The sequence below is a fragment of the Myodes glareolus genome, chromosome 15 (assembly GCF_982192425.1).
Source record: "Myodes glareolus chromosome 15, mMyoGla1.1, whole genome shotgun sequence".
Classification (NCBI taxonomy): domain Eukaryota; kingdom Metazoa; phylum Chordata; class Mammalia; order Rodentia; family Cricetidae; genus Myodes; species Myodes glareolus.
In genome coordinates, this window is record NC_142040.1 from 36621037 (window position 1) to 36646382 (window position 25346).

At 41.5% G+C, this 25346-nt stretch overlaps 1 protein-coding gene and 1 long non-coding RNA gene across 8 annotated transcripts in view; one reads left to right on the forward strand and one right to left on the reverse strand.

Annotated features, from left to right (window-relative positions):
- Pde4d (phosphodiesterase 4D) overlaps positions 1 to 25346 on the forward strand; it is a 1387978-nt gene that overhangs the window by 1078768 nt on the left and 283864 nt on the right. The window lies entirely within an intron of this gene.
- On the reverse strand, positions 19993 to 24163 carry LOC125406156 (uncharacterized). The gene is made up of 2 exons (XR_007233811.3): positions 24074 to 24163; positions 19993 to 20656 (listed from the first exon to the last, which is right to left on the reverse strand). It is a non-coding gene; the product is annotated as an uncharacterized LOC125406156 (long non-coding RNA).

Below are 25346 nucleotides of genomic sequence, written 5' to 3' on the forward strand. Positions count from 1 at the left end.
CATAAGCATGAGAGCCAGAGTTTCAATCCCGAGCCGCCAAGTACAATGTTGGGCATGGCTGTGCTCATCTGTAGCCTACACACTGGAGGGGTCATGGTGAATGGAGGCAGGAAGTCCCTGAGGCTCCCTAGCCAGCCAGTGTAGGCAAAACTGAGAACTCCAGATTCAGCAAAGGCCCTGTCTCCAAAACTAGGAAAGGAATTGAGGAAGACATCCTGTGTCTCTTGCCTCCGTGTATGCTGCATACGTGTACCCCCCCCACACATACACATGCACACACATACACACAAACACACTTAAAATGAATTCTACATGAACACAATTATATAACCACAGCAAACTTTGAGGGTTTGGACCTTTTCTCATCAATTTTGCGTTCATGAGTTTCTTCCACCTTCCCCTGTATGGCTGTAGGCTCTTCTAACTGTAACGGTATTCCATCAAAACAGCTAACAATTTGCTCATCCATCCTATTATTGATAAACATTTGTGCATTCCAGATTAAAGCCTCATGACTGCACCTGTACCAAATAATTGAGAACAGATATGCTCGCCGTGTGTGTAAGTTTGTGTACATACACAGAAACAGAGTATATTCTGGAGGATAGAATTTCTCACTTGTAGGTCTTACATGTATTTCTTGACACTGACAAACAAGATTACAAAGTACTGCAACTTTTTTATAGTCCCCAAAGTTATATTCTGGTTTTCTATACACTCAACAAAGTATAGTCTATACGGGTTTTCAGTGTCAGTGTGTACATTTTAATGAATGACGCTATTATGTTTTCAATTTATAGAGCTAAGTGTTCTCATATTTGTCCAGGAGCAGCATGGGTAACAGTGATCCATTTATACTTCATGTCTCCTCATAATGAATAGTACATTATTGACTAAAAATGACTATATTGAAAAGGCTTGGTTAGCTATACAAAAGTAGGATTTGCCCTCTCTTCGGCCCATACTCAGTGCGGTCCTAGTTTCATTTCTGTTGTTAAAATACTCTAACCAAAAAAGAAATAAGTCACCTAAGGGAAAAGGGGTTTATTTTGGCTTATAATTCCAGCTTGTTGTCCATCAATGTGAGAGAGGTGAAGGCAGGAACTCAAACAGCTAGTTACATCCCATCCAAGAACAAAGAGTATAAATGCATGCGTGCCTACAATGCTCAATGTTTTTCTGTGCTTAGGATTCCCAAGATCCCAAGTCCAGAAAGCAGTGTCACCCACAGTAGGCAGAGTTGTCTGATGTCAATCAGTGCAGTTGTGACAGTTCCCACCAGACATGGCCACTGGCCCACCTGATCCTTACAGTCCCTCGTTGAGACTCTCTTCCTTAATGATTCAGAATTATGTCAGGTTGACTAAAACTAACCATTACACTCAGTTTCAACATAGAATAACATTTTTACATTGTGTCCAGATTAATTTCCTAATCTATCAAGAATCCTAATTAACAAGAATAGTGAAATAGTTCATTTTATTTTTATAAGTTTTGTCTCAGACTTTAAGTTCTAACTGTAATATCGCATAGCCAGGTTAAGTCAGGAATTTACTTTCGTCTTGAAAAAGTTGCTTTAGACTTGATCTAAACAACCTCAACCCATTTTGACACATCAGTGAATACATGAGTAATGTGTTATGGCACCATAAATATGTGTTACCTTTCCAGATATTTTTATCCATGTGTGCAAAGCAGATTTTTTTCTTTATACTCTTTTATCTTTCATCTTTTGATATTGTCATTATTATTTTAAATATCAAAATTCTGTTGCTGCATCACCTCCTTTCTATGTCATTTCCTCTCCAGTACATCATAACCCCAACAACGGTCCCAATCTGGCTTCTGGCATTATCAATCAAGTAAAGTATTTTGACCCAGGCTCAGTTTATATCACACCAAATGTGAACATCAATTTATAATATATACCTGCAGATGTCTAATAGTAGCATGGGTTGTTACTCTGGGTCCTGTTTCCTGACGCTTTCAGAGTCTAGTCCTAACTCTAGCTGAGTGTGATGATGTACACATGTAATTCTAGCCCTTGTGGGTAGAGACAGTGAAGTAGGGGGTGGAAACTCCAAGCCAATGATGAACCCCATAAAAAGACCCAATGCCAACAGTAGCAAATGTAGGCCTGTGGCCTTCCGGTTCATGATATATTGCAGAATAAATAGCAACATCAAAGCAGCATAAATGTATTCTAGAGGTTTAATGACACGAAGTAATATATATTACCATTAACACACTAATTATTCAAAACATTCATTTTTTAAGTATGTGATTCCTACAGGAGGAGCAAATTAGAAATTAGTTAACAATTCTTTCCATTATCTCTTAATTTCTACCTTGGAAGGATGTCTGGATGGTGTTTCTTTTTTTTTTGCATCTCTGTTTTTATTTATTTTTATTTTTTCATTCAAAAACTTACACTTCCTCCCCTCATCCCATTCCCCACCCGCTCCCCCACTTCCCCTCCTCCCTCCCCCTCCCTCCTTAAGCGAGGGCAGGGAACCCTGCCCTGTGGGAAGTCCAAGCCCCCCACATGTCCAGGCCTAGGAAGCTTTGCATCCAAATAGACTAGGTTCACAAAAAGCCAGTACATGCAGTAGAAACAAGTCTGGGTGGTGTTCTTGCATTTGATTTATTTCTTTAGATTGTTCACAAATGAGGTTTTCCTAAAAAGGTAATCTTCGTGATCAACGTTCCTTGGAATCTAATTTTCTGGATTTAGTTCTAAGCCCTGTTAATTCTTTTTGGTCACTTAAATTATTTCTATTATTTTGCAAATAGTGGTCTCAACAGCTAATGGTTTCCTTGGTGACAATTATGATGTGGGAAATTAAAATCTGCAGAATTGATTTTATTTATTTGTTTGCTTGTTTTTTAAACTATTAGACAGGTTCTCACTATGTAATCCCCCTGCCTCAGCCTCCAAAGTGCTGGAGTTACAAGCCTGGGCTATCCCAACAGCCTCACAGGGCTTAATTTCTAAGTTATATTCCAGTCATTAAGTTGTTTAGCAAAATAACTAAAGAAAGGTAGAACTGACTCATTCTTGTCTCCAATTCCCCTTAGTCTTAGTATTACCCTAGCTGGAGCACAGGATGAAGGGATTCCAAACATCTTCATTTGAAAGAGAGGAGAGAAGCAGAGGGGAAGGTCCTCTCCTCAAACCCCTAGCTTTGTATTTATTGAGTGACCTATGTGGCCACTTGACACAGTGGACTTGGACCTTCATGGGAAACTAAATCTGAGACTGTAGAGAGTGATGTGACCAACAGCCAATCCAAACGTTAGAAAACAGAGTAAGCAAACAGGCGAGACCTGGTCTCTTCAGGCTGTAGTTCCCCTTTAGGAAGATTTTTCCTTTCTTCTTTTTAAAGCATTTAATGTGCTCGATTGGATATATGACAGGGGAGCTATGGAGAACTACGTATTGTGAAGAAAAAGACCGTTTATTAAAAGTCCTGAATCCTGTGGTTTAGGCTGGTGTTTTTCAAACATGATTGTGGGCAGGGATCTCCCGGAAAGCTTGTTAAATTGCTGAGTTTGATTGAGCACATCTCAGTTAACACCTGAGATGCCATGTCACCAGCAAGCTCCAGGATGATTCGTAGGCCCCGTCCTTGGTCAGGATTTAGGATACAGAGGTTAAAGTGAGTTTTTCAGATGCAGGACATTTTACAAATCTGATACAAATAACTGGCTGTGTGTGAAACCAGTTAAAAAATTAATTGGCACCTTTTTAGTGGAGTCCAAAAGTAACATTAATTCTCATTAGTAGAGAAAAAAAACATAATGTAAAAGTACTTGTAAAATGTCTAGCCACTAAAATCAATCATTTTTGCATGTGCTTGAAGAGCTACATATTTTTAATGTCTTCCTCTGATTCTGTGTACAGAAAGTATTTTGAGAATTGGTATTGAGGAGGAAAGATTCACATAAAACACAGAGAAAAGAGGGTGATAGAGGAGAATGTGAACTCTCTTTTTTGAGCTGTCCATAATGAGGCCTCAGGAGTAACTGCTTTCACACAAGAGGACTAGTCAGATGAACTGTGGTTTTCTGTAAACGGTATCGGCTTCTGCCTGAAGAGCCCAGGGAGAGCTCAAGTAAGAGTCTAAGAGACGGAGTCTGAATTCTGGTCCACCTAGCAGATCTACAGCCATGCCTCAGGAAGAATTCATTATCCTTCCGATAGACATCCTGTGCCACTTGAGATATCCTGGAGTTTGTGCTAAAAATGGGATCACTTAGTGAGCACAGGCCCCCTTAAACGTGCTCACTCACGTCACCGTGTCAGTGATCTGGGGAGAGCTTGGCTCTGTTCATCGTTTTTCTTCCCTTGACTTATAGTGTATCCACGCACAGTGAGGCGGACATACAGTTAACTAGTAGACTACGGAAAATTTTCCCTAGAGGCTATTTTGTATATCGCATGAAGACAGTATATGGTTTTGATATGTAAATCCAATCTGAGAGCTCATTCATGTACTACTCTGTCCTTGACCATACCAATTGTAATTTATTACTTTTAATATAAATTTTCTTCATTAAACAAGTGAAGTGCCAGCATCCATTTCCTTGGCCCCTTCATTTGATCGTCAAAATAAGAAATCTACTAGTGTTTAGTGGAAGAGCATCAGCTAGCTTAAGCCGATGTCCGCTCTGATGACAAGGTATTTAACTTATCAAACACTTAGTCTTCTCATTTGAAATTCAAATAAATAGTATACCATTATTCCCTCCTCTTAGAAACAGTATCATGGGAAAACATAAGACAATTCAATATGTGCCTAAATGTTTCAACATATATAAAGCATGTGTTCATGAAATCAATACCATGTTCAGGAAAGACCAAATGGTGGTTCACTGTCAATTCAATACTGCTGTGAACTGTGCACGATTCGATTATTCAAGCAACAAATGTATATTGAGTTTGTATAAGTTGGTATAGTGATGAAACGCCAACGCTTATACTGTATACTCTGATTCATATTATTTAAATTAGGAATGAAGGAATTTCACAAGTGACTACAGTACTAACACTATTATTTTTTTAAAAATGTATATATGTATATTTATGTATTTATTTTATGTGTGTGAGTGTTTGCCTAGGCATGTATGTATATGCACCACTTGTGTGCCTGGCACTGGAAGAGGCCAGAAGAGGCATCTGATGCCCTGGAACTCGAAATACAAATGGCTGTGAACTACCACGTAGTGCTAGGAAGCAAACATCGGCTCTCTGCAAGAGCACCAGGTGTTCCTAATGCTGATCCACATCCCCAAGCCCACAGTCATTGTTCTTTTGAATGAATTCTTGTAACCATAAGTGAAGAAATTAGGTATGTACGATCTCACTTTCATGTAAGAGCTAAGAATCAGAGTCGTACAAGCATAGACTAAATGGTGATTTCTTGGGTCTAGGAGATGTTGGTCAAATGGAGTTACAGTTAGACAAGAGGAATCAGTTGGGAAGACCTGCTATGTTATGAAGCATGATATCTGTAGTAAATAGCAATATGTTGTGTCCTTGAAAATCACTAAGAAAATAAAAGTAAAGAGTTCAAATCACAGAATAAATATAAAAGTTGATGTGTATGTTAACCAGATTGCTTTAGTCTGTCCACAGTGGATACATGTGTTAAAACATTATACCCCACATAAACATACATGTATTTATTCATCAAATATTTTAAATGAATTTTAGAAAATGAGGAATGTTGTGAAAATGAAGTCCGTGTGTGTGTGTGTGTGTTTGTGTGTGTGTGTGTGTTTAGGATTTCTAGAGATAAATGTAAAAATTAAATTAGCTACTTACTTCTTCATGAACTCAACTGGATAATGTACCCCTTTTCATAACTTAAACTATGTAGCATGACCCAAACAAATATGTAGATACTTTTGCTCATCCCAAAGTTTCCATTATACACACGAAGGAAAAGCTGTCCTAATAAAAGTTACACAAAGAAGCTGCTCCTTGTTTGGTTGTTGACAGTTCAAAGGAGAAAGGTGTTTCTCATTTCACAGAAGCTACTAGACCACAAAATATCAACATCATAGCAGAGGAAAGGGCCTGGGGAAATGCACAGATAAGAGGGACCCTGTGTGGCGGGCTCTGGCATTTGTCAGAGATAAGCCCTGAGACTGAACGTTTAGTTGGATGGTTGGGCCTTAAAAGAAAATGAAAGGGAATGCCATTCTAAGTATAAATCTATACCCTTACAAATTCCCCAGGGATCTTTGAAGTCATAAGAAATATGAGTCTTGCTTTTTTAAGTGCACAACTCCAAATTCCCTAGCAATCTGCTACCAAAGAAGAAAGTGTTTAGTTGAGTTTAAGTGGTTTGGCTTCATGGTTGAGCTGTGATGTCTCTGTTCAAATCATAGTTCCTCCAAGATGAGTAATATGGTGTACATCTGTAGTCTGAGGGACTTGGATAACTGAGGCAGGAGGATCACAGAACTCACAGATTCAAGGCAAGCTTGGCAACACTGAAAAACTCCCTCTCAAACAAAAACAACAGTGGAAGGCTTTCATGCCATTCGTTAAATTTCTTGAGTGTGCATTTGAAGTTGCCTGTGCACACAGATATTTGATATTGAGTATAATTGAGTTGAGAGATGAATATCTGTCCTTTTATACAGTCAATTTAAAATAAACTACAAACATCTGTGTGTATGTTTGTGTGTGTGTGTGGTATGTATATGCACACGTATGTGTAGATGTGCATGTATGCATATGAAAACCTAAGGTCTACAGCACTTATTTAATTACTCTCCACCATTTCTTTTGAGACAAGGGCTCTCAGTGAATCAAGTGTTCACTGATTCATTTAACTAGCTGACTAACAAGTTCAAAGATCTGCCTGTCACTGCCCCATCCCCACCAGTACTGGCAGTACAGACATGCACAACCATGGCAACTTTTTTTATATTGGTGCTGGGGATCTGAATTCAGGCCCCAATGCTTGGGCAGCAGACAGCCATTTCTTTAAATCTCATTCTATCAAAGAGAAGTTAAGTAGCATGAAGTTTGCTGAAGGAACAAGACTAATATTCTGTTTCTCTATAATAACTGTTTTTTTGAAGGAACATACCCTTTAGAGTTGGTCAAATCCATGCCATTTATGCAAATCTATGTGTGTATTGCATGCATTTGGATATAGTATGTATAAGTTATATGTGTGTGTTTGCATAATTATACAGTAGCTTCACTCTGAAAAAAATATTTTTCATATCTACTGACTTTTTGTGAGGTGTTTAAGTCCTAGACAGGTATCATGTGCATCATCATGATTCAATATTATTTATGGAAATTATTTTTTGTTTCAAATCACTGTTATTACCTTTTCTACTTACAAAATGATTGTAATAATACTCTGGCTGCTGTGGTTCGGGTTGTCATGAGGTACTCAGGTACTTCTTGGCAGGTAGCAATTTGCTTCTCTTACACAGAACTCCTGTGTGGTTTTAGGATACTTAACTGGTGGATGAGTCTTCACATCACCCAGTGTCCACACTCTAAATGGCTCACTAGGCCAGGAGTCTGGAGTAAGAAACACAGGGGAGCTGTGTAGGAAGATGGGCTTGATCTTGATGATCAACCAGACCCGTGCTGTCTAGCGAGACAACGTTGACCACCATGCTTGAAAATGAAGCAATGCTGTCAGTATCAAATGCCCAGAGCATTTCAGACAGTTTTACAGACCGAGTGCCTCTTCAAGTTTCTTTTACACGCAGCATCTGATCTCCTGTAAACACTCTTTGGAAATGCTGAAATAGTTGAAATGCACTGCTCAGCTTTTTAGACAAGTTTTCTGTCTTTAGCCCAGACTGTACTGGCTCCTGGAATGTGCCATGGAATAGGATGGCCTCAAGCTTGGGATCTTCCTGCATCTGCTTCCCACATGCTACCATTGTAAACATGCGTGGCTGCGCCTGCTTTTTCTCATCTGCTTGCTTGTTCAGAGACAATCTTTCCCCACAGCCCAGGCTGCTCTAGGCATAGCCAGCTTTTTTCACTGCAGTTATTGATTATTAGCAAAAAAAATGGCCATGAAAACATAAAATATTTAGAGAAATATATAATTTACTGTTAATATAGCTTGCTTTTAAGTTCAATTGAAGCAGTTAAGCTCTGGGTTTAAAAATATTCCGAGATGCATATATTAGTTACTCTCATATCCATGACATGTGGTCGGAGTGACTCAGAGTAACCTATTTGAATAGTCATCATTACCTAGGACTCAGTTTCCAGTGGTCAAATCAGAACTTGCCTTGTCGTTGAGTTACAGTTCTCAGTAAAGAGTTAAGGTCTGGAGAGGCAATGGCAAGGTAGAGCCGTCGCCACCGTTAGAGCCAGCATAGGAAGTTAATACTGGTTAATGTGCGAAGGCCTCATAAAGCATTTTCTCTGTTTACATCGCTTAAAATTTCTGAGTGTTTCTAGATAATTATTGCTAAACAAGCCATCAGGGAAGATGACAATAGAATTTCACTAATAAATGCAAGCATTAGTTAAGTTAGCTCTTCAGTTGGAAACCACTGAATTCTCGGAATTCGCCCATCTCTGGCCCGCTCCCTGGAGACGAGAAACCGCCTGCCCACCTCTCCTTGCCCGGACACCCACGTTCACACACCTGCCTGATTCTGTTCTAGTGATGCCCGCCACACTTGAATATATGGCCCTCTGCCTTCCTCAGAGGCAGGAGTAGCAAGGGAGCCCGAGCTCAGTGGTAAAGAACTTTAAGAGCTAATGGCATGCAGTCTGTCAACACAGTCACACAGACACTCCTCAGACAAACAGCTCCTTCAGCTGCCACACACAAACGGTTCCTCAGCTACGCCAAACTGTAGCATGAGGTCACTGGTCCCTTGTGTTCACCGTGCAAATTTAGTTCGCCGAGATGCCTTTTTTTTTTAATCGAGAAAGTCATACACCACTGCACAGAGTGCAGAAGGCGGTTTGCCTCGGTGACATTGTTGCTGGCTGGGTTTGGGAGCCTGGTACCAGTTTGTCATTTATTTCTTACTATCCCATAGAGTTCTGGAGTCTAACATTTTCATTACAAAACCAGACTATTGCTCCGGTCACCCCACAAGTTGGCTGAGAGAAACAAATGGAAGGTGCTTTTTTGGGGGGAAATAATAAGATAAAGCAACATTTGGGGGATGTGGAATGAATGAACACAGCCTTAAGGACTTCTTGAGAAGCTGTCTTCACCGTGTCCATGGAAGCACATATGAACCCTATGGTTCTTTCATTTATTATTAACATATGAGTATTCCAAGTCCTAACTCTGCAGTATCTCTTCTTGCTGCTGAAGAAAGACAGTTTACAATTGTGCATTTTTTAAAAGGATTTACTTTACATTTCTGGTTAATGTGAATGTGTTGTGTGTGGGTCGGCACGTGTGCCTAAGTGCAGTACCTGAGGAGACCAGAGGGGTCAGATCCGCCTGATCTGGGGTTACAAGTTGGTGTAAGCCCTGTGACATAAGTGTAGGTTCTCTATGAGAGCCCCCCATGTTCTGAACTTCTGAGCTGTCTATCCAGCTCCCACACAGTTGTACACCTTGAAAAAACCCTGAATGGCTTGACCAATGATTGCTAATGTTCACAAAGGGGTGTGACTTCCCTGCCATTCATGATTTAAATGTACATCCTATGACATCTTTATGTTTCTTCACAGTCCCCCAAGCCTCCCTTTGGAGAAAAAAAAATAAAAACATTAGGTTACACAATTCTCCTGTACAGTGCAACAGAACAAAATGAGAGTTCTAATTGAGTTCAGCGATTACTCACCCTTCAGACAGGATGACGCAATGCTGATTAGCTGAGTCTACCACCTTCTTTCTATTCTCTCTCCCCATCTCTGGCTCAGTGTCCTTATCTGTAAAGAGGAATCCTAATACCTGAGTCATACGCTGTTATGGGAATCGACTGTGTGAAGGGCCTTGTATCAGGCCTGGCAAGCATAGCTACCCTGTCAGTGGCAGAGCTGGCAGCCATCATCATTAGACATAGTAATTCATGAATGCTTTGCACTTCTGCTAATGCCTTGGGAAATACGATCTGAATAAAAATGGAAATTTAACCAGGTAGCAATTTGAGGAGCATGTGAGCTTCATTTACCACCAGTGTAGCGAACGCATTGTTGCTTGCTTCTCTAGACTAACTGATGTAGGAAGCTGAGGGTTTGAATACTTACTCTCTGTCTCTTCCATTTTTCTCACGTCCCATGCACACATCTTTGCTCCTCCAAACCCAAGGCCTTATTTTAGTTTGTTTCCCACGTTTACCTTGGTGGAATCTACTCCCAGAAAATTGTAAAAATTCAAGTTCAGAAATAACACTGAGGATATGGGTCACTGGTAAGACTCTTGTGCAAGGTCCTGGATTTGATCCTCAAACACAGGGGAAAGCAGCCTAATTAAGCAATTAGACAGAAATGAATGCTTCTCCCCCTTAGGACATTTGCAGTCTAACATGAGCTCAGCATTGAGCAAACAGACCAAATCCCTAGTGAACGATCTTACATTGAACAGCCAGCGCACAGAGCATCCTCATGGTCAGGGCCTCAGCAGGAAGAATATAGAGCAGACATGACCTATGGAAGGTGGTCCCTAAACACGGAGGAGAGGGGATACGAATGGAAGGCTGAAAAGAAATGAAGGACGCCATGCCGTCTGATTAAGCCTGCATTGGGCCTGGCGTTGGGCCACGCGCTTTTGGTAGTAGCTTTCACAATCTTCTCAACAGTTCTGAGAAGTGACATTATTATTCCCATGGCCATTTTTTTTTTTGTCCACAGCTGTGAAAATAGAGGTCATGTGGACTAGCCACTGACTGAGGTTAATACAGCTCAGAAGTAGCTAATGAGCGAAGGCTTGAACCCAGAGTTGCCTGGGTCGTCATCAGACTTGTTAACTATATATCTACTTTGGACAAGTAACAATAGAGTTTCCCCACGACAAAATAGAATAATACACAAAAAAAGAAGAATACGAAAGAACAGTCCAAAAATGGGTCTTTTGAGTTTACTAACGCTTGGCAAAAGGACAATGCAGGGTGTTTCTCAAGGGTTCCCCTGAGGATCACTTTTCCTGGCTGTCTGGCCCTGTGAAATTAGACCTTCCCTAATGGCTGGGAGCTGAGTGTATTCTTCTGTCTGTGAAGGGCAGCTTCAAGTTCATTGAATAGTTTATTTGAAGCTTGTGGGTACCAATTCCAGGCAGCAAGCTACTACTTTCAGACATCAAATTAGCTGTCTTGAACGTCACAGCAAAAAGCAATACAAGGACATTGATTATCTTAAAGTAGCACACTGGCTTTTCTTTACTGGTCCTGTTACCTCTTGAACAAATTTGTTCTCCTGGTGGTGTTCAGCAGTTTGATACTTTCTGTGTTATTGGCTTCTGGATGGGAGTCATCTGGCCATAGTCACAGACCGTTAGTATGAACCATTTTCTCAAAATTACACAGATGGAGGAGATTTCAAACTATACTTATTCCCAACGGCTTGGAGTGGCTTAGGGGTATATTTATGGAGCTTCTTGAACTATTTGTATTGTTCATATGACTACTACCACTGTTCACTAGCAAATTTGTTTCTGTGAAACGACAGGGCAGTAGAAAGTTTGCGATGAAAGCAATAATCAGTTGCTACCTACCTTTTTCTACTTCCTTCTTCAGGAATTTCTCACATTGTTTTACAGGAAGATGTGTGTGGGTGTTCATGTATGTGTGAACATGTGCATACATACAAATGTCAAAGGACAAATTAAGACCTTTTTTTCATTTGCTTATTTGAGAGAGCCGGGCGCGGGGCAGGGGGTATTTTCTCTGATCAGGAGCTTACTGAACAGGCTAGGCTGGTTGGCAGGCCAGTGAGTTCAGGGATCCACCTTCCCAGGGTTGAGATTACAAGAATGTACAACCGTGTCTAGGTTTATCTTTATTAAACATGGGTTCTGTGGATCTGACCTCAGCTCCCCAAGCTTGAAAGACTTACACTTTACCAACCAAGGCATCTCTCCATCCCCAGAAAGGTATGTTTTAAAGGAACAAATTTTCATGCCTGTTTATGTGGTATATGTATGTGTGCATACACATATGTATGAATTATCCATCATCATTATTTTACTTGTATCTATCTTTTTTATTTATTCCTTTGATAAAAATTATCAATATAGAGATGGACCTCAAACTCATTGCAAACAGTCAGTTCTGCCTACCTGTAGGGGCAAGAAATGCACAGTGGAGTCTGGTCATGACCTGGAGCAAAACTGTGAAACAGCTGTTTCAATTCCCCGTTTCCCCAGGTCCTCCTATTTCCCTCTTCACATCTGATTGGCCTATCCACTGGGTTCCTCAGGGTCTGAAGAAGAGCAGAATTGTTTCTCATGCCCTGGGCCCACGCAGAAAACCCACGTTTTTCACGATTGATATTTCTTTAGCACTTGTGCCCTTCCGAGATGAGACGAAGCTGGTCTGTGAGAATACAGAAGCCAAGAGAGCAAGCTGACGTGGATCTGCCATCCTGAATCCTCACGCAGGGGTGAAGGAGACAGATACCAAACACACCAGCCTGCCCTTAAGTGCATAATTAAATAAAGCACACAGAATGAGACGCAAGATGCCAGCAAATGAAGGGTCCAATTCCTATGGGGGTGGGAAATTCAAACATCAGAGAAGAAATACGATTACAACTAAACAGCGGAGGCTAAGCAGAAATTAGCCAATTGGAAATCAGAATGAACAGTGTTTCAACAACTGCAAAAAATATGTGCAAGAACGTCCCAAGAGATGAGCCGGGCAATTTCTATCCTTCTTCCTAAAGAGTAGTTGATTGATAGCTAAACATTGTAATTCATTAATAAAATGTGAGCGTTCAGTACCGGGAATCAAGAAGAGAAAACTCGACTAGTGATATGCACACATCAATACATTTCTATTTTCCCTGCAAAGCTAAGGAAAACAATGTGATAACAAAGGAGTTCGGGAAACATTGATTCCCGATGTACACATACCCAACATAAGATCAATAAACTAGAAATCCAATGTACTTCCCAGGCAAATTCAACTTCCATTAAATAAATAAATAGAGAACTTCAAATTAAATTTCTCAAATCCAATCCTCCATATTGCAGTTTATAATTTTGGTAGTCCCATTTGTAGTTGCTAATCCTCCCACGATCCTCAGACATCTGTGAAAAGAATGGTGCTGTATCAAGTTCCTGGTAACCTCTGTGTTTTATGAACATTGTACCTAAAATAGGGTCCAACATGCTAGCTTGAAACACGTGGTATCTTTATCATTCAAACAAGTGGCAATGTTATCCCATCCCAGGGACCCTAGTTTTAGATCAACACAGATAATCCCTCCAGGTTTAAAGATTTACACTACCCTTTAACAATTGTGTTGCTTGTGTTGTGGGGACAGAAAATTATATATTTACTTATGGAAATTATTGTCCTGGGGTTTCAGATGTGTATGAAATATAATTAGGACATTAAAATTCAAGATAAATTTTTATCACCTGAAGAAAATCCCAGGGGGTTATTTACTAAGGAATGCTAAATCCAAAGGATCAAGAAAAAGCTCCCCAAGGAGTGGTTTATTGGAACTCTTTAAAACACAGCAGGGCTGACACCAACATTTCTTCAAGAAATGAATCCTGCCTTAGGCGGCACAAATTACAAAATCTGAAGCCCAAAGAGAAGCATTGCCACCGCGAATTTTAATTACACCGCTAATGATCTGGAGAGAGGCGCCGCAAGCCGCCTCCGTTTCCATCGGAAATGAACTTGATTCTTGCCAACTGTGGGTCAAAGTTATGAGGTCTTCTGCACTGGGGGGTGTCAAACATAAAAACATATGGATCCCCACATCCCATGCCATTCTATGCCATCTTCATTGGCGGGAAGCAAATCACAATACTCTGTGAGTGAATGCAGTCATGGGCTCTGCTCTTGTGTACGATTAACGTTCTCTCTCTTCAACACATGCAGATGATAGTTAATAAGCCATGGGGGGAAAGAAAAATATTGTCATTCATTCACAAAGAATGACACTGCCAGAGACACCTTAGGGATGGTCCATCCCCATTAGAAATGCTAATTTTGCCTCTTCTGTCTCCTTTTGGCCAATAGAATGTGATCTGTGAATTTATATCTGAGTTTTGATTGAGGCAAAGGTCCCATGGATGGAGGATTTCTCTTTGTGGAAAGCTATAAGTTTCAATCCCTGGTGGCTTGGTCTTTTTATAATTGTAGGAAAGGGAACTTGGAAATGTAAGTTTGGATTATATAGTACTTGGAATGACGGATTTGTGGGAGACAGCATTGCTCTGGAATAGCCTTTCTACAAATCACCGAAATGGATCTGGAAATGATGGCATCCTAGGTTTAAAAATATGTGACAAACAGAAATCATGATTGTTGCGGGTTGCAATGTAAATGCTTAAGTTGTAATACTAGTACCTCAGAACTGGACTGTATGTCAGTATGGAGCATCTGAAGATGTGGCTGGATTGCTTTCATTGTTAATGTAATATAAAGTCTTTAGCTAGACTGCAATACGGTGACTGTCATCTTCCAGAAAAAGAAGACTAATATGTCACCTGCACACTTACATGAAGAGTGCACAGACATGACTACATCAAGTCAAAGAAAATGGGGAGGGGGACATCTACAGCCAACAGAGGTCTTCAGAAGAAATTAATCCGCTAAAACTTAATCTCAGACTTGGTCTCATAAACCTGAGAAAAGAAGTCTCTGTTGTCTTAGACTGTTTTGACATGATAGCCCTTGTGGTGCCATGACCAGCTGTCATCTTACTTTAACTAGTACTTGAGTGATAAACTAATTCATAGAGGTAAATTCACCTCTGTGGTTAATGGGGGCCAGGCAATTTCTAGAGACTTCACATAGGTGCTCGTGGTTAACATTTTAAGTTTCTTCAATGTACTAGTCAAGGCTGAACTCTCAAGATTGTGACCTAGGCAATCCAGACTATTGAAGAAGTAAACAGTAGGCGTGGTCTGGCTAGCATTCCCCCAAAAGAGGTGCTGCCTTCATCTTACAGGCATCCCTCCAAAAATATAAAACTGTGCCGCTATCAGAAAGCACAGTGTGCCTGCCAAGCCCAACAACGGTGAGCAGGAGCAAAGCAGCGCCATAGCCTGAAACGTCCACGAGTCTGTGTTGCCATTCCTTTCAAATAGTGTCAATAATTAGCCTGAAGTGGGGGGTTTTGTGACATATGCAAATTCAATGTCAGAAAGAAAAATGTCCGCATGAAAGCCAAGTAAATTAGATGTTATTATTCTGAAGTAGAATGCTTAAAATTTCTGTCCCAAAATGGAAACTAAGCAGTTATTTTTCTTATGTTTTCTGCGAGTGTGTTCAGTGTAAGACCCAATGAGCAAATGCACACAAAGAAGGTCAAATGCTGATTTGGGTTTGGGTGAATGTTCGTATCTGGGATCAGATTCTTTCTCAAGCACCCTTGAGTAGAACAGCGGGCAGAAAGAAAACATTAAAATATTAAGACAGAGACCCCTCCATCTACAGGGCATGTTTGTGTGGCAGGAGCTGATGAAAACGCCAGGAAGAGCAGGTTGCCAGCTCAGGGACACAGCGCACAGCAGTTTTCGATCAGATTTGACTTCCGAAGCAAGAGTTGATTTAGTCGTACATTCTGCTTCTGTGCCAAGCTGTACTTAATGCTCCCCTTTGGGGACCTGGGGGTGGGTGGAGAACTTTTCAAGTCAAGAGGGTGCTTTTGGCTTTGCTCTCTTATTACTGAAGTGTCCCTGTGAGTCCCAAGAGTAATACTTGGCTGACATGCTCACACCAATTGTTTTATGTTGTCTATCAATCACAGTGATGAGTTTATTAGAAGTAGGATTCCCTCTTCCTGTGGGCTTACATGTAACATCACCAACCTTTAAAAAAATGCTGCATGATTTATTTATAGAGTGCCTTTGACTTATCAATAATAATGCTTTGTACTTAATTTATAGATTACTGTTTTAATTTGTAAAATAGTAGTTTAGGGTTATGTTCCTACAAATTAAAAACTCACAGATAGCAGCCTGCCTTTGCCTCCCAAGTGCTGGGACTAAAGGTGTGCACCACTACACCTGACAACATTTTATACTTTTAGATGTTATTTATATTGATTAACTACTTTTAATGTGTTTGATGCCATTCTGTCCATATGTAAATAGAAATACTCAAACTTCATGGATATTCAGTTACTGCACAATTATTTTTGCATGTCTAATGTATTTGGGGTATTATTATATATGTTTACAAAACGACAGTGAGGGTCTGCCTTCTTGTTTTTTACTACCTCTTCCTTGCCTTTTACAGTTTTAAGTCCAAATTATAGAAGGAAGGAAGGAAACAAAATAACTCAACTGCTGAAAGAATTTTCAATTTTAAAATTAACCTTGTTCTGTGAAATAGTAAATGCAGACATGTTTACATGGGGACTTTTAAATACCTGACATGTTACCATGACAATACAAATCAATACCTTCAGACGCTGCTCTGAACTTGTAAAGACTTGCATGCGAGCAATGTATTACACTGCCATAAAATATTTAGGTATTTTGAGTAGTATTTAGACAAACAAGATAAATGTGATCAAATGACATCACCTCTAAAGACAGTTTCTTCCTGGAGAAAGTCACCTGATTATATTCAACTGGGACCTGGTTAACAGGCACTTGCCAAGGTTTGGTACTGGATTTCCTAGCAATAGATCTATAAAAACGTGTACCGAGTTCCCATCACTGCCATAGCTACCTCACTTCTGGCTTTAGATCAGTGCTGATGTAAGAGTGGGTCTGGTTAGATAAGGGCCAGATCGAGGCCTTGTTTCCAGTCAGTGCACATTCATGGAGAATCACCTTTGACCCCAGCAAATGGCACGGTGCAATGGGGTGTCCTCTGTGGGAGATCTGGAAGAAATCAGTCCCAAGCTAGTCAGCCTCCTTCCCCACCTCACACGCGGGGTATTTCACAGTTCCTCAGTGAAATACCCAACGTCGCATTCTTCTCCGGGATGACTCAGTTGGTGACGGAATGGCTAACAGCTGTGCGTGGCAGGCATGTTTCCTGCCACCGCAAAGGGACGGCAAGCGCTAGGGAGTCAGTCCCACCACAGCCCTCCCAGGCGGCTCAAACAGAAACCTCGGGCTTGAGATCTGCCAAAAATATCTGGCAAAGGGATCGTTTATTTATTGTTTTTCAAGGACAAATATGCAATTGAGTCCGTTCCTCAAAGAGGTTTGTGAGGGTGTTCGCTGCCCACCTGCAATGAGCCCGAACTTGTAAAGAGATAATGGGCAGGGGAGTGACTTTTAGAAACTCGCAGGGCAAACACGAGTCCCTTTGCTTGGTTCTCTCAGGACCTGAAGAGAATGTGCAAACGGAGAGAGCCGAGCATGTACTCGGGTCCCACATGGCAGGGCTTGGTTTTATCGCACAGTGTAGATCTCTGCCAAGGGTAGAGTTCAAATTCATTCCGCCGTTTCACCTAGCCTCTCGTCGTGACCCACGGCCTTGATACAGCTTTTCTTTGTTCTTCCACAATGTGCTTCCAATACGTCCAGGATGTAATGTGTGCGAGAGAATCAGCGTTATTGCCTTTGGCAATTATATAATACCTACTACGCGCCAGCGCCGATCTCATGTTACATAAATACTAAGTCATTTAATCCTCAGAACAAATATGTCAGTGATGTGTGATCATTACCCCCACTTTACGAATGGCTGACCAAGCGTGTGAGGGCACAGTGCTATGCCTGGAATCACACAGCAAGGGGATGACCTTTCCAACATGAACTCCTAGTCTGTCTCAACCCCTGTGACCAATGTTAAGGAGCAGCCTTTTGTATATTACGCTCTGCTACCTCGAACACTAGCACACTGCTTTCACTGTATATGCTTTTTCTTGGCTTTCACTAGATTTCAGCTCCTAAGAGGCTTCCCTGGTGATTATATACAACATAGTCTCTTGCTTTTGCAGACTATTTATAAGTTGCAAATGTGTTTTCCTTATCATTTGATCTTCTTACCAACCGTGAAAATACTTACGCTTTATCTTCTGACTATGAGGACTTAAGAAGCTTGTAGTAATCCTGACACTAAAAAGTCCCTGGGTTTGTTTTTTTTTTATGTTTTTTTTTTTTTTCGCGAGGGAGACGGAGAGGTTTAGCATTCTTCCTAGCACAGCAGGTCGGTTTATCATTTCTTTCTTGCAAAATATAGAATAATACCGAAAATAATTTTAATGACTCTAGAGAAATTCCAGAGGCATTTTTAAAAGAAATATTTCAAATAACTAAAGAAAGACCAAAGTAACAGGTGGATTGTTGCATTGAGAAAAAGCTTCTTGGAGTGAACAAAGGCAGCTGGGCTCTCGTCCTGTTTTTCTTATTTCTTGGCCTGCCCTAGTTGAGCGCCTTTGGCAGCAGAGGCCCTAGCGCCCCTCTGCCCTCTGGTGTAGCCTTTTACAGGTAGCTCATTTGCAGCTAACTCTTCATCGCTCAGTCACACGCTTCCCTCTGTCCTGGAAGCCATGTTGCTTGTTGTCTGGCAAATCTCAAAGAGGACAAACATGGCTCAAGGTGCAGCGCTCTTTAGTGTAGAATCCCAGCATGCTTTCTGTTTGTCAGAAGGGTGGAGAATCTGCAGCTGCGGGGGTCAGGGCCTACTCAGTTACATGGACATTTACATTTCTGCTTTAAAAAAAAAAATACAGTTCTCTCTCTGTGTTCAGTACTTCATTTAGAGCCAGCTCTGTGTGTGCACGTATGCACATGTATCAGTTTTACTTTTTGTTTTAAAATGTGAGTCTGCAGTTGAGCAAAATAGTAATGTGTGCTTTCTTTAATTGTTCAGGGCTGCCAAGAATACTGGATAATGCTAAATACAGCAGGGGTGAGGGTGAACATGTAACTACATGTCACCACAGGCCCTGGCACATCATCCTGGAATCATCCTGGAATGTTTAGGACTCTGAAATGGGCTGCCTCTCACTGGATTCCTGGATTTGAAATCAGGGATGTATAAAGCCATTAAATATACTGGAATTGGGGCCAGGGGATGACAATTGTCTTGTCCTTTGGTTTTCTGGTTTTAGATGAAGCAGTGGAGACACAGAAAAGTTATATGCTTTTTGCTACATCAAACATCTCACATGCTTGATTTCATCATATAACATATGTCGGTGGTCACCCACATGCCATATCTGCTGGACAGGGCATCACGTGAGAGATGAATCAAGTAAGAGAGGCTGGCAGAAGATCTAACTCAGTACTATATATGCCAATACAATGCATACTCCATATGCAGTCTTATGTTGCTCCATAGGCCACATTTTTAAAACATTTTTAAAATATGAAATTAATTTTAAAAATAGATCTTAAGTTCATCTTAAGCAAATATTAGCATTTCAACAAATATATCAATAATAAATAGAAGTTGATTAATAACTTTGTTACTATAACATTATTAAGCGATCATGTTTTTGTCTTTTAGTTCTTTCAAAGTCAAACTGTGTTGTTATATTTTGGCTACATCTGAATTTGTATTATATGTTTCCCATGCCTATTAGATGACATGGTGCTAGAATCACAACTGAAAAAAGATGGTGCGCTTTAAATCTTCTGAATTTTATTACCTATTTTTAAAGTTTAGTTTTAATGTGAAAGAACAAGTTTAGTCCATCTCTTCCTAAATTATAGAATAAACAAAGCTTCAAATTATTGTTTCAGCTGGCTCGAGACAAATCTGCTAGCACTCTTTCAAGGAAGAAATACCTTTTGCCTATACAAACATCTTATTTTTCAAGCAAGCAGATTTGTGTGTGTGTGTGTGTGTGTGTGTGTGTGTGTGTGTGTGTTTGTGCATGTAGCATAAAATATAAACTATCAACCAACTCAAAAATATTATAAAACGGCCATCTTAGTTTTCTATATAATTATCTTTCATTTATTTTTATGACATTTACTTATTGATTTGTGTCTGTGTGTGTGCATGTCACAGAGGTCAGATTGTGTCTCTGTGTGTGTGTGTCACAGAGATCAGATTGTATCTGTGTGCGCATGTGCGTGACACAGAGGTCAGATTGTGTCGGTGTGTGCGCATGTGTATGGCACAGAGGTCAGAGGGCAGCTTCCAGGCGTCAGTTCTCTATTTCCACCACGTGGGTCCTGAGCTTGAACTCTGATTTTCAGCCTTGCCAGTAAGTGTCTTCACCTCATGGGCCATTGCTGGGGCCAATGTCTTTCATTTGTTTATGCAAATGAAGAGTTGGTTCTATTGACACAGGAAAGGCACTTTTATTTAACAGACTGCCATTTAGAGCATCCTTGAGAGATACTTAATATCAAACAGAGAAAAAATGAGAATACAGAAAGGATTACTGTTTCTGGTTGTTCCTCGCATTTCCGTTTCTGAGACAATCTACAGAAGCAAAGAGGCTTTTAGTGTTCAGGTCCAGGCAAAGTTAAAGGCATTGCGGGTGCACCTCTCATCTTGACCTTCTTTGGAGTCATCGTGCACAGTTCAGGAGAGATGTACTGGTTTGTCCAGTTTAAGATCCTTAGCTTTGGAATTAAAACCGGGGCTGAGAAGAGAAAAAAGAGTAAAGACTACTACATAGAAATCACTGATTTTGACCACTTTTCTGGTCTCTGAGTTTAGAACAGGACAATCCTCCTAAAGGACTCATGTACATCCATTTAATTCTCTATTTGACTCATAAGTCCCGGACCATTTATCCAAAGGCTACTGTTGCCGTTCCTTGAAGTTGATTGGGACTTGCAAATGATTCCACATTAATAAAACTTTCTTACCACATAATATGATACCATACAGCCTTATGAGTGTAAGATCTTAATTCTCTTCCAGATTTAAGTTCTTATCCATACCAGTGAAGTCAGAGGATAGACCGCCCTCCCCCATATATGGCTAAATGTTTGTGGCCATAAGTGACAGAGAGCGGGACCATCATTGACTTAACCCTTTAACAAGCAGTGCAGTAACTTGTTGAACACTCAACCCTTTCTGTTTTGCTATCCATAAATGGTACTGAGTTTTCTGCCTAGCTCTTTCATCATCTCAAGATATATGCCCCAAGTAAGTTATTCCATATGTTGTGGCTTGAATAGAATATCTACCTAGGCTCATATATTTGAATGCTTGGTCTCCAGTTGGTTGAACCATTTGGGAAGGATTAGAAGCTATGGATTTGGAAGAGGTATGTCAGTGGAGGTGGGCTCTGAGATTTCAAAAGCCCACACCACCATTCCCAGTCCTTCTGCCCCCACCCCATCTCTCTGTCTTATGCTTATAGATCAGATGTAAGCTACCAGCTACTGCCCCAGTGCCATGCTGGCGTACCTGCCTGCTACCATATTCCCCACAGTGACAGTCATGGACTCTAACCCTGTGACCCTGTAAGCAAGCCTCCAGACTAAACACTTTCTCTCATTAATTGCCTTGTTCATGGTATCCCTTCACAGCAATGGAAAAGTAAAACACCCAAACAAGCAAACCAAGCAACACCAAACAAATTGCTATGGTCAGCAGAAAAGCAACACTCTTTTCTTCATGTCTGCCTTTAATATAGAAAAAAGAACCCTTTCCCGTCCAACTCTCCCTGGTCGGTTTCCTTCAAATAATTTGCCAAACTTCCCCACCTTCCAGCACCTTAGACAGTCACTGCTGGGAGATGATAGCTCCGTGACACGCTATGAGTGCGTTCTGCACAGAAGCTGGGGCCGAGCCTGGCCTCTCAGAACGTACATAGCCACAAACATATGTAGATGTTTATATCACACTGAGGATCTGGGGCTCTTGGCTGGGGTAGAGATTAAGTTCCAAATCAACAATTTCCATACAGTGTGCTACAGGGAAGTACATAGATGCAGGACACTGTCAATATACTCGGAGTAGGCCACCTGACTCAGCACGCCAGGACAAAGCCGGAGGAGAACCTCAGAGTCAACTTCTAAAGAAGGCATTGCTTGGCCTGGCTTGTGACGAGCAAGGGGAGGCAGCCAAGGGAAAGGATGAAGGTGATGAGCGAAGTCTCAGAGAGACTGAGAGAAAGGAGGGGGGCCACAGTGGTCTGTGGGTGATACAGAAAAATAATCTGCCTTAAGTTATAAAGTGCAGTGGTCAGAGATGGGAGGATCCTCAGAAATAAGCCCAGGGGAGCAAAGTTCAGATCATAAAGGGTCTCCTAAGTCCTGAGCCAATGAAAGGAGGACAGAATCCAATAGCATAATCAGGTATGTTTGCAGAAGCATTTTTGTCTGCCGTGGGGAACTGGACTCAAAGCCAAGGATAGGGAGAACATGTAAGAACTTATTACCTAGCTAAAATGGTGAGGCGTCCTAATCGAGTGTCCATGAGACTGAAGAGACATGGGTAGTTGTTGATCAAAGTTTCTGTCCTGCCCAGACCCACAGCCGTTTAGTCCCAAAGAAACACACAGAGGTCTACATTAATTATAAACTGATTGGCCTATTTATTAGCTTAGGCTTCTTATTAACTCTTATAACTTATATTAGCCCATAATACTTGTCTGTGTTAGCCATGTGGCTTGGTACCTACTTTGGCCAGGCAGTCACATCTTGCTTCCTCTTTGTCTGGATGAATCTTTCCTTTTCCCAGAATTCTTCTATTCTCATTTTCCCACCAATATTTCCTGCCTGGTTGCCCCGCCTATACTTCCTGCCTGGCTACTGGCCAATCAGCGTTTTATTAAAATTCAGTTGACAAGGTACAGACCATTGTCCCACAGCAGGTGGTGTTCCTGGGCTTTCAAAGTTTCAGGAAAACGAGGCTGGCTGCTTGGAGAGGAGAGACTGGGAAATCAGTAATTTCAGATGTCTGACTGAGACAATCTGGAGATGGTGATGGTGTTCTTAGAAGCAGGCTATCCAAATGACAATCAGTTTCAAGGTGGATTGACCTGAACTGTACAACATTGAGTGGAGGGGTCTACTCTGTCTGGAACTGAGGTTGATAGCCTGCTCCTGGGCGCACATTTCTATGCTCGGTGACACAATGAATGGTAAGTGATAGAGGGGCATGACCAGAGGCACTAGAGTTTACTACAAAAGATACGAGCCAAACAAGAGGGCCACAGGGTGTTCCAGAAGTTCGGGGCATCTCTCTGAGAAAGGAAAAAGACAGGGGAGTCTGAAGTTCTTTGTTAAAAATACAAATTCTAGGGGAAAAAAATCCTTCTGAATGAGGAGATCCAGACTCAGAAAGACAAATATGGTATGTCCTCACTTATAAGTGGATATAAGACATAAAATAAAGAATAATCAGGCTACAATTCATAGACCCAGAGAGGCTAGGTCACAAAGAAGGTCCAAGGGGAGGACACATGGATCTACCTGGAAAGGGGAAATAGAGATCCCCTGGATGGGCTGGAGGAGAGGGTGGACATGGAACCTTGAGGGATTTGGTTGAGGGATGGGCAGAGGGGGACAGTGCTGAGAGAGAAGATTGGAAAGGGGGGCTTTAAGAAGTCAGGTAGAGGCAAAGGAAACTTCCACAAGTCTACAAGGATGGCGCCAGTTAAGACACCTGACAGTAGTGGGTGCGTAGCCTGAACGGCCCATGCTCTGCGATTGGATTGGTGATGCTTGTCATCAGATAGCCTTCATCCAGTGACCGATGAAGGCAGATTTATAGACTCTGGGCCTCAGGGAGCCCTGCTGAGGAGACTGTAGGAAACAGGGGGGTCCAGCGTATCACAGGAAATCCCACAGAAACCACTAACCGGGCTCATGGGAGCTAACAAAGTCTGAACCAACAACCGGTGTAACATGAAGGGGCCTGCTTGTTTGTGTTTCTGTCCTGCCCTGCCCCCCCCCCAGCTGTTTAGCCCCAAAGAAAATGACACAGAGGACTCCCTACGTTATAATGCTGATTGGTCTGTTAGGTCAGGCTTCTTACAGGCTAACTCTCACATCTTGACTAACCCATTTTTCTGATCTATTTTAGCCATGTGGCTCAGTACCTTTTTCAGTGGGGCAGCTTGCATCCTGCTGCTTCGGTGATCTGGGCAGGAGTGGCAGGAATCAACTTCCTCCTCCCCAGAATTCTCCTGCTCTCTTTGCATCATTTCCACTTCCTGTCTGGCTTTCCCGCCTATACCTCCTGCCTGGCCAATCAGCGTTTATTTAAAACATGATTGACAGAATACAGACAATTCTCCTGCACCAAACCGGGGAGCCTGCATGGGTCTGACCTAGGTCCTGTGCATATATGTGACAGTTGTGCAGCTTGGTCTATATGTGGGACTCCCGGCCATGGGAACAGGAGCTGTCCTTGTTGCTTTGACAGGCTCTTGGGTACCTATTCCTCATCCTGGGTTGCCTTGCCCTGCCTGGATACAGGGTGGGGAGCTGGGGGTGCCTGGCCTAAGGCAATTTAATATACCATTTTCCTGAAGCCCATGGGAGGCCTGCCCTGTCCGTGTCTGAGAGAGCTATTAGGGAGGAAGGGTGGTTTGAGGGAAGAAGGAGGGATCAAGACGGGAGGGAATGCGAGGTGAAGACAAGGATAGAAGGGAGGCTGTGGTCTGGATGAAAGATAAATTAGCTAATTAAAAATAGAAAAAAAAAACAAATTCTGGCAGAGTGTCACACAATAAGATTAAAAAGTGGGAACAAACGAGAGTAAGGTCTCATTGTCACTGAGGAACAATAAGGAGCAGCGTGACTAGGGTAACTTTGAGTGTATAAATAAAATAGAAATTTAGTGGCCTAGTTGGAGTGAAACAATTAAACACTTTTCCTATATTGATCTTTAACTGTGAGATAAGCAACAACTTTCAATTTTCAGTAGTGTGCAATCGTAAACATCGGTTTCTTCCTTTTAGGCGTGGAGGAGGAGGCACCTGTATCTCCCACTACAGGTTGCTGTTAGGCCTTCCTTGGAGTTTTCTTTCTCAGACTATCTATCTTGGAGCATATTTTTGTTGTAACATTTGGCAACTCAGAGTGGCAGGGGAGACTGTTGATCCAACAAAAACACACAGCCTAGAAGAGGTAGTATTGCTTGTGCCCACATTCTGTTCGCTTTTAAAACAATGTGGCCAGGCCCCGTGTCATTGAGGAAGGAAGTTGGGCAGTAGAAGGATGGCTACTTTTGCTAAACAATAGTGTAATTACACGACATCGGGATAGAAAAAAACGCCATCAGACTTGACCCATGAGCTCTACAGCTTTGGGGACCTCTTGCTTCCCAGCCAGAGTGATTAATGCACTTTATATGAAACAGAATCACAA